At 35.8% G+C, this 10,533-nt stretch overlaps 1 pseudogene; it reads left to right on the top strand.

Annotated features, from left to right (window-relative positions):
* The first annotated feature begins 8,931 nt into the window (after positions 1–8,931).
* The window catches only part of LOC120227323, a 32,000-nt pseudogene continuing 30,398 nt past the window's right edge, over positions 8,932–10,533 (top strand).

The following is a 10,533-nucleotide window of genomic DNA, read 5'->3' as shown; positions in this document are numbered from 1 at the left end:
CAAACAAGTCAAATGTTCCCTTACAGACTTTGGTGGAGGACTATTTTGTTCAAGCACCTTAAAATGAAAGCAAAGGAGAGGCAATCTGATAACAACATGTTTCAAAGGCTGAGGACCATGCTTACAACAACATCAGGGTGGGGCTTATCTTATTGCCCCTAAATGGCTTGAGGGAAAAAATGTCACTATCTCCTAAGAAATATTTTATAATTCACATATGACTCCAGCAACAAGGTAATGTTTTCAAGAATTTGAAACACTTCTGGGGTGCTTGGGTGGCTCAGTTGGTTAAGCGTATGACTTCGGCCCAGGTCATGATCTCACGGTTCATGGGTTCGAGTCAGGCATCGAGGTCTGTGCTGAAAGCTACCTCAGAACCTGGAGTCTGCTTCAGATTCTGTGTCTCCCTCTCTCTCTGACCCTCCTCTGCTCACGCTGTCTCCCTCTCTCTCTCAGAAATAAATAAAACATTAAAAAATGTTTCTAAATAAGAATTTGTAAACACTTCTCACTAGCTATTAGAAAAATGAACAGCATTTAAATTATTTCTAGGTCATTTTGTATAGCATAATCTTTAGACCTATGAATGGTAAAGCCTCCTATACTTCGCTTAAATTTAATTACATAAGTTGCATATGCAAAAAAACAGTAATAACAGAGCTCTAATAATAATACTGAACCATGAGCTATATAGCAAATGATGATCTATAGTATATAGTAGGGAGAGTGGTAGGGACTTATAGATCTTTCTCAACACTTACCATGATTTTTTTCTGTGAAAAAGTGTTTATTTGTGCTGATGTTTAGAATACAGGAACTAAGGGGAAAAAGACACCTCAACTCCAAAGTGACAGTGAATTAGGGCCTGCCCACAGCCAAGGGAAAGGCCAATCCAGAGTATCCTGGCATGGACTGCCCGCCCCCCCAACTACTCCACCTCTGTGTTGCCAGGTAAAAAAACTGAGGAATCAGGGTGTGAAGATCTTCCCAGCTGCTAGTGAGCATGGAAGGGAAGAAAGGGATGTCTATGTGGTTTCCCTGTGACCCAGGAGCCAGGATACACAGAGCAGGAGACAGAGGCTCCCAATTCAGTTATGGGCAGGAGCTACATATCCAAGAACAAAAAGGGGATTTCAGACATAGGCTTTTTCATGGAGTTAAAAAACAGGCACATTATCCAATGTCTCCCAGTGGCCTCCAAGCTGCTGGGCTGGCCCCCTGTTTCTTTCCCTCTCCTCATAAAACTAAATTGAATAAGGCAGGGAGGCAGAAGACAGGAAATTCCAAGGGTGGGCAATGCTTTGGTCATTAGAGACTGCCTGTGAGTGAGCCAGGTGAGCACAAGAAAGAGGTGAGGCTGCTACTCCACCTGGGGTGGGGTGGAGTGGGACAGGGCAGAACAAGGAAGATGTGTAAGAGCATCATCACTCAGGTAGAGGAAGAGAGGGCTGCAGAGAGCCTCTCCTAGGGAAGGAGGCAGCGAGGCCAAGCAGCACAAAGAGCATGGAAAGCTCCGTGAAAGTGCTGCCTCAGCTAGCTCAGTTGCTCACTTCCAGCTTCTCCAGGCAAAGAGGACCTGATCTGCTCACCTCCAAGGGAAGGAAGAGTCCTGAGGACCAGAATGGAAGCTGGGCTGAGAGCAAAGTGAATTGCTCTCCCACTTTTTCTCAGAGGACACTGTTTGAACCCTGTGATCAGCAGGAACAGGGCTGAGGCTGACAGAGTGAATGCACTTCACTGAGAAAAGTGAGAAGCTGGGTCACAGGTTTACCCTGGGATAGTGTCCTGCTCCTCTTCCTGAGGACCTAGGGCCAGAGGTGGGGAGAGCTGCCACCTGAGCTTGCTGCTGCCAAGGGGAGACTGGCACGACCACCCAAGTTTCTCTGCACTTGTCAAAGAGGAGGGGAAAGGTGGGGATGAAAAACAATAGAAGAGGGGAAAGACAGCCCTAGAGGTATGGGGGCAAGAGGGGTGGGGAGCACATCAAGAGGAGTTCTGGTTCTGGAAGATGGAAACCCTCTCCCTCAGGAGTAATAAAGGAAGGCACACACTGTGCTCAGCACAGAGCACAGAGGCTGACATAATATTTGTGGCACTGCTTATAACATCTTTGTAATGCTGGTCACTAAGAGGCTTCACTGCATTTGCTACCACAGCTGCCATCTTCCCTGCTCCTTTCCTTCAGTCCTTACTATAATTTTTAATTACTTGTTTATTTTCTAGCTTTTCTAAAAAAACCCAAAAAACTGAACTGTGTCATTGCTGGTTCACTACTGTAATTTCAGTCCTTAATATCAAGTCAGACACATGAAGATTATATAATGCCTGATGGATAAATGACTGCACAACTAAAGTAAGAAAGAATAAAGCAAAAGTAAACAAAAAGCAACAAACACATGCACGCGTATGCGCACACACACACACAACAGAAAAAAAAACAAAATATATTTTAATAGGAGTATCTGTCATTTTGCAAATCCAGTGTTTGCCTTCATTACATAATTACTCATGAATTTTATACCCAGCAATTGTAGTAATCATGATATTCTAGAAAAACTGGCTGCTTATGCCAGAGGAGACAGATAGGACACACAGCAGGTTTTGCTTGAACTAAAAATAATAATAATAATAAAATCTTGACATTTCACTTTTCACCTATAAAGCTCTGGATTTCTGGATACTTTGGGGAAAAAAAAACAGTATATCAAGTAATGCTAGGCCTAAATTATAACATGGCAATGATCACTTGAACATGAGTTTTGGACTTCTGCTTTTCATACAATTTCTCTATAGTCCTATTTTACCCCCTTCATCTTAATGGAAATATTTGACTTTATTACCTCCATCTATAAATAAGATTAATGGCACTTCAGAAGCTTGAATATCAGGCTTAATTGGGCAGAAAAAAAGTTGGTAATAAAAATATAATTGCTTAATTGTAAGTCTCCTTGAATTATCTTTGAATAAATATAATAAAATATATTTCTGTTAAAATAAAGAAGGAAAGAAATTTGGTAAATATAGGAAATACAGTATGTATAATCACTATAAGCTTTGCAAAGAATTTAGTCATATGTATATAAAGAAGTTCAACAAGTCTGTCCTTTTGGTTTCTGGACAGATTTTTCACTTAATATCTAATTTGATTTAAATATATCTATATATTTTTTATTTAAATTAAAATATACAAACAATAGTTCACCTATTTATTCCACCCCTCAACCCTCATCTGTGGCAACCATCAATCTGTTTTCTATATTTGTGATTTTGAATTTTGTTTGTTTTTGTTTTGGAGGGTTTTGTTTATTATAGATCCCACATGTAAGAGAAATACAGTACTTTTTTTTCTGTCTGACTTATTTCAATTAACAAAATGCCCTTCAGCTTCACTGTTCAGATGCAATTTAGTTGAAGAAAAGAACTCTTCAGTAACACTACTGTATACAATAATTATGTCTTTTATCTTAATATATACATAGAAAATGCTATTTTATCCTCTGGCTATATAAATAGTATGAGAAGCCTGAAAATATAAAGAAGTTCTATAAAGAAGTACCAGTAGCTTTCTAATTTTTGCTTATGTTATTATTCAACCAAGTATGATTGCAGTGGCTTAAAAATTGATGTATCATGATCTTTTTGAAAATTATGCTACTTTACCCCTAAATGAAACTTAAACCATTTTAAGCACTCTCTTGATAGAAGATATACATAAAGAAATGTTGTCAAGTGTTGGAAAAAAACTGAAAATATGAAATGTAGAAGAGATTAATTATGTCCACATACCCATTATTCCTCTCTTCTTTTCCAATACTGCTCCATTACACCCATTGCTAGAGTTCAGTATAGGAAAAAACAGCTACGTGAGGGCAGATGAGACATCCTAAAAAGGACTGGCACCACATTTTAGCAAACATTTAAATGTTACTGAATCACTTCAAAAATACTCATAGGTGTATCACTTTTCAAGGTCCTTTCCTTTTTTGCCACCTTTAGAACTTGTATAGGAAATTTTAAAACTCCGGGAAACTATCATGGCACAAATACACCATTTTCATTAATCATGTTAGAAGTAACACATATTATGACAATTTTCAATGAGTAGCAGCAATCTGATAATATTCCTCTTGTGTCTATGTAATGCACTCTATCGATGTGCCAATGTGAGTTTGACATTTATTTTTTTGTTTGTTTGAGTTATATATTTATAATAACCCTTTACCATGTTTGAATCAAAGTATTCTCTTTCAGAAAAGTTTTATAATGATAACATAGACATTTTGAATAAGAAAATTATCTATACTGACGAGTCTGATTAGATACATAACGCAAAATGAATTTAGAAATGACAGGCATTGCCAAAAAAACCTGTATATAAATCCAGGCTTCCCTATCAACCATATTAGGAGATTTTAAATGAGACTGGGAGTGCCTGGGTGGCTCAGTTGGTTAAGCTTCTAACTCTTGATTTCAGCACAGGTCATGATCTCATGGTTCCTGGATGGAGCCCTGTGTCAGACTCTGCACTGACAGTGCAGGTTCTCTCTCTGCCTTTCTCTCTCTCTCTCTCTCTCTCTCTCTCAAAACAAATACACATAAATACAATACAATAAAACTGCATTTTATAACTTTCATTGCAAACTATGCTGCTTGGCTCATGGTATATACTTAGATTGTTGTAAATGCCATTTAATTTATTCTTTACCACTGCTAAAATGTAGAAAAATGGAGAAGTAAAAGATAATTTCCACATAATGATAATGAAATTAAAGAAGAAAAAATGCTGGAAAGTTAGAGTATTATTAACTTCAAATTTGCCCTCACACACGGTTGTATGACGAAAAGCCAACATGCATTTTAGCAGGATAGACATGAATGGACTAGATACAGTCTTAGACATATTGTCCGATAATATATCTTGCCCTGCCCACCTCTCCATTACTATGCTCCTATCAGAGCTCAGGCTATTCTTACCTATTTCTTGGGAGATTTTAATATCTTTCAACTTATCTCCTCACCTCCAGCCACTTCCTGACTCAGTTCATTTCTCCCACATTGCCAGGCTTAACATCCTGAGATATATTTGTGTTCATGGCTCATCTCAGCTCAAATATTCCAGGGGCATCATTTTTCTACAACTTATAAGTGAAATACTTAAGCTGAATCAATTATTTCAAAACACTGATACAAACCTACTTGTTCATCAATATTACCCAGTATTCCAAAGACCTCACTTTTCAGGCAAATCAAACTAATCAGTATAGTGCAATCACTCTTCCATTAAACTTTTTTTTTTTTAACGTTTTATTCACTTCTAGGAGAGAGAGAGAGAGAGACAGCGTGAGCAGGGGAGGGTCAGAGAGAGAGGGAGTCACAGACTGAAACAGGCTCCAGGCTCTGAGCTGGCAGTCAGCACAGAGCCTGACGCGGGGCTCGAACCCACGAACCGCGAGATCATGACCTAAGCGAAAGTCGGACGCTTAACCGACTAAGCCACCCAGGCGCCCCTTCCATTAAATATTAGAATGGCTTTCTCTCTATCAAGACATTTGAAAATCCTACCAGAACTCACACCTGTTCTGGAAGCAAACTTTTCCTCCTGTGAATGCAGCTAAAATTCTGCCTGCCATTATTTGATAAAAGTGTTTTATTCCTTAAAATCTGTTTAGTTAACAAATATTTATCAACTAACAACCATGGGAGTGTTTGTTTACTTGAACTATTGTTATATGTAAGTAAAAACAAAAACAATACAAAAATATTTATGCAAAATATCTAGCAGTATACATCCTATTTTATTAGGTACTTAGTCAAGAGCATTTTCCTTCCATCATCTTGCCCTAATTTATGATCCATGACTGTTTTATCACTATAAATTTCCACAGCAGTTAATCTATTACCCTCTATATAATGAATGTTCCATAAATATTTGTTGAACTACAAGACGATTTTTTTTAGCTCTTTTTCATTTCTTTAAAAACTGTCACACTACTTGTACTAAATGTTATTTAAATATGGTTCATTTTCTGAAAATGTCCATTTTCATGGACATAAACTTGGTTATACTATAATGCACAACTAATACTTTTGTTTTCTAAGCTCAGAGAACCATTACAAATATCCATAATTATTTAATTAGTTTTGGTAATAAGAATAAATATTTCCAAGGAAGAAATTAAGAATATTATCTTCCTTTAAAAAGAGAAAATATCAAAGCTAAAAGTGTCACAAGTAGCTGATAATAGATATTGTCTTTTATTATTATACTTAACAAGGCAGCAGATCTTTTCATGTTTACATTCTATAGTCTTGTGTTGTACAAACCAATTAGCAGGCAAAATGAGGTGTATATGACATTCTGAAATAAGAAATGGATAGAGGTCTGAGACTTCAAAGGGAAGGAAAGCAAATTACAGGAAGATGAAAAAGGAAATCTTTGTTAAACAACTGTTTGCTGGGCCAAACGGAAACAAAAGAACAAGAATTTTAACAGTCTTTACTAAATCCCTCCCTGTCTACCACACCTAGTTCGTATTGTAACGTAAGTATCTATGGTAATAGCTCAGTTCCAGGAGAAGGACTCTATCTGAATTATTTTAGCCAATTGGGTGAAGGTCAAAATTTCTTCATGAATCTTTTGGGCTTTGATTATTTTCAGCTCAAAATAATTTGCATGCCAAAGTGACACATCTTGGAACAATTCATTCCTAACTCCTGCACATATAACTGTAACTGAATTACAGTCAATAACTCAGCATATAAAATCATTACCTTTAATGATGTATGAAATCGAATGAAAAAATTAATTAATACCAAGTCTTTTTTCTACACAAAATATATATAACAAATCAATACTTGGGTATGACTAATAATGTCAACATACAGCAAAATATACAAGTATAAAGAAATATACCATTAAAATATATACAGAAACCACTGATATTCTTGTGCACAGCTAAAACTATAACATTTTACAAAAACAGCATTCTAGGGGCACCTAGGTGGCTTAGTCGGTTAAGCATCCGACTTTCGCTTAGGTCATGATCTCTCAGTTCGTGGGTTTGAGCCCCGCGTCGGGCTCTGTGCTGACTGCCAGCTCAGAGCCTGGAGCCTATTTCAGAGTCTGTGTCTCCCTCTCTCTCTGACCCTCCCCTGCTCACGCTGTCTCTCTCTCTCTCCCCTAGAAATAAAAACAAACAAACAAACAAACAAAAAAAACCCCAGCATTCTAATAATTGGGTAAGAGTTAACTATATTTTGAGAGAACAGATAAAAGACAAAATACAAAGAATATGATTGCTTTCTTCAACATTCTACAAGCACATACTTGGCTGTATCATCTCCTAATCTATTTTTACAGCGTTTTATGGAACATACAATGTGTTTGGTAATATTTGGTTATTTTAAGTGATATACAAAATGTCTAAACATATCTCACCTTCCAAGAAATTTATAAATTAGCACACACATGAAGCAGATGGTATTATATAATATTTAACTAAACATTGTACTAGGTTATTGTTAGTTTTGAGAAAGTTCAGAAAACAATTTTTGGATTGGTTCTGAGCATCTGGCTGATTGAATTATTTTGAAAGCTTACAGTGATTATTCATGTTGTATTTCCTATGACATTCCTATCAAACTTTTTGTCTGAATAAAACTGTCTATCCAGGGGCGCCTGGGTGGCTTAGTGGGTTAAGCATCCGATTTTCACTTAGGTCATGATCTCGCGGCTTGTGGGTTCGAGCCCCGCGTCGGGCTCTGTGCTGACTGCCAGCTCAGAGCCTGGAGCCTGTTTCAGTCTGTGACTGCCTCTCTCTCTGACGCTGTCTCTCTCTCTCTCTCTCTCCTAGAAATAAATAAAACATTTTTAAAAAATTAAAAAAAAAACCTGTCTATCCTATATCTACTCAAAAATAATTAGAGGATATATTAAAAATGAATAAATTATATATTTTATTACCAATTTTTAAAATTCAGATTAAAAAAATAAGAACTTGATTTTGACCTGGAAAGTATCTAGAAGTCCCACCATCTTGGATGCATCAGAGAACTGAGGTTGTAGGGAAAACTGCTACCTAGAAATCTAGAGTAATAGACATATCCAGAAACACTACAGAAATACTACAACACAAATAAAGAATGCTTTTAATGAACTCATCGGTAGACTCAACAAAGCCAAAAAAAGAAGCAGTGAGCTTAAAGATAGATCAGTAAAAAGTTTCCAAACCAAAAAGCAAAAAGAATTAACACTAATTCTTAAACAATATCTTCCAGAATATTGAAGATGAAAAAAATCCAGGTATTTAATGATGCTAGTAGCTCCTTGATATCAAAACCATGGAAATAAAACAAGAAAGAAAGAGAGAGAGAGAGAGAGAAGGAAGAGAGAGAAGGAGGAAGAAAAAAGAAAATGCTAGGCAAGTATCTCTCATAAAAAGAGACACAAAAATTTTCAACAAAATGTAAGCAAACCAAACCCAAAATATATAAAAAAATTATACAACACAACAAAGTGAAATTTATTAAAAGCAAGCAAGGCTTATTTAATATTTGAAAATAAATCAATGCAATCCTACCCTATCAATAACAGTATCAACTGACATAGAAAAAGCATTTCACAAAATTCAACACACATTCACACTGAAAATGCCCAGAAAGCTATGGGGTGCCTAAGTGGCTTAGTCAGTTGAATGGCTACCTTTTGATTTCAGCTCAGGTCTCGATGTTGATCTCAAAGTGCTGTGTTCAAACCCTGCGTTAGGCTCAGCGTTGGGCATGAAGCCTACTTTACAAAAGAAAAAAGAAAATGCACAGAAAACTAAAAACTAATGGAATTTCCTCAACTTAATAAAGGCTATCTACAGCTGATATTGTATTTAATGATGAATGACTGAATGATACCTTCTAAAGATTGAGGACAAAACAAGAATGCCTGCTCTCACCAATCTTATTGAACAAAGTACTAAATATCTAGCCATAGAAATAAAGCCAAATGAAGAAATACAAGCCATGGTGATAGGTAAGGAAAAACAAAACAAAACTCTCAATTTGCAGATGGTGTGACAGTCTACATAAAAAATTAATAGTAAAAAAAAAGTGCCTAAAATTAATAAGTGAGGTCAGCTAAACTGCAGAATATAAAAGGGACACAGAAAAATGAATCACATTTCTATACATTGATAAAATGTTATTTTTAATCATGCCAAAGAAAAGAAATACTTAAGTTTATACTTGGCAAAACATGTACAGAGTCTCTATGTGTGAATTATAAAATGTTAATAAAAGAAAAAAAGACCTAAGAAAAAGGAGAGTAAACCATGTTTATGTATGGAAAGATTCAACATAGGAAAAGTGACAGTACTTTCTAGATTGATTATAGATTTAATCTAATCCCTACCAAAATCCCATAAGATTTTTGTATCCATTTATAAGCTTATTTTACAGTTTTTATGGAAATTCACAGGATCTGAAATAAATAAATAAATAAATAGTGAAAAGAGTCACTATATAGGAAATTAAAGCTTACTTTATATGTATAGCAATTGAGAAAATAAGGTATTGGTGAAGGGTTAGGGTTTCCATATCAATGGAAAACAACACATAAAAGACACACAAATATACTCAGCTGATGTTTCACAAACTAACAAAAGGATTTCATTTGAGGGAGGTTAGCCTTTTCAACAAATTGTGCTGGAAAAATTGGACATTCATAGGTAAAAAATAAATAAAAAATAAAAAAACAATAAATAAATAAAATAATAAATAAAAATTAAAAAAATAAAAAGCAAAAATAAATAAAACCCTCAAACTAAATCTTGTATCCTATACAAAAATGTATTCAAAATGGGTTATAAAGATAAATATAAAATGTACAGCTATAAAACCTTTTGGAGGGTAGAGTATATGATAACACTGGCATCTATGACTAAAGTTTTTAAATCTGACATCAAATGCACAATCCATAAAATAAAAACCTGATAGGGGTGCCTGGGTGGCTTAGTCGGTTAAGCGTCCGACTTTCGCTTAGGTCATGATCTCACGGTTCGTGGGTTCGAGCCCCACGTCGGGCTCTGTGCTGACTGCCAGCTCAGAGCCTGGAGCCTGTTTCAGTCTGTGACTCCCTCTCTCTCTGACCCTCCCCTGCTCACGCTGTCTCTCTCTCTCTCTCCTAGAAATAAATAAAAATAGTAAAAAAAATAAATAAAAACCTGATATATTAGACCTCATAAAAATTATAAAGTTTTGCTTTACAGAAATCCATGTAAAGTAGAAAAAATATTTGCAAGTTACAAATCTGACATAGGACCAGAATCTCAAATACATAAAGAACTCTCAAAACTACACAGCTAAAATAACCCAATTAGAAAATGAGCAAAAGACAAGAACAGACTTTTCATTAAAGTGGTTATACAAATGGCAAGTAAACTTATGAAACGGTGTACAACATCATTAGCCATTTAAGAAATTCAAATTAAAACTACAGACGATATCAACACACCACTATCAGGATAGCCAAATAAAAAGGAATGA

The sequence above is a fragment of the Hyaena hyaena genome, unplaced genomic scaffold, assembly GCF_003009895.1.
Source record: "Hyaena hyaena isolate Hyena2069 unplaced genomic scaffold, ASM300989v1 scaffold_2174, whole genome shotgun sequence".
Classification (NCBI taxonomy): domain Eukaryota; kingdom Metazoa; phylum Chordata; class Mammalia; order Carnivora; family Hyaenidae; genus Hyaena; species Hyaena hyaena.
The sequence above is the reverse complement of the archived record's forward strand: the minus strand, read 5'-3'. Positions and strand labels throughout refer to the sequence as shown.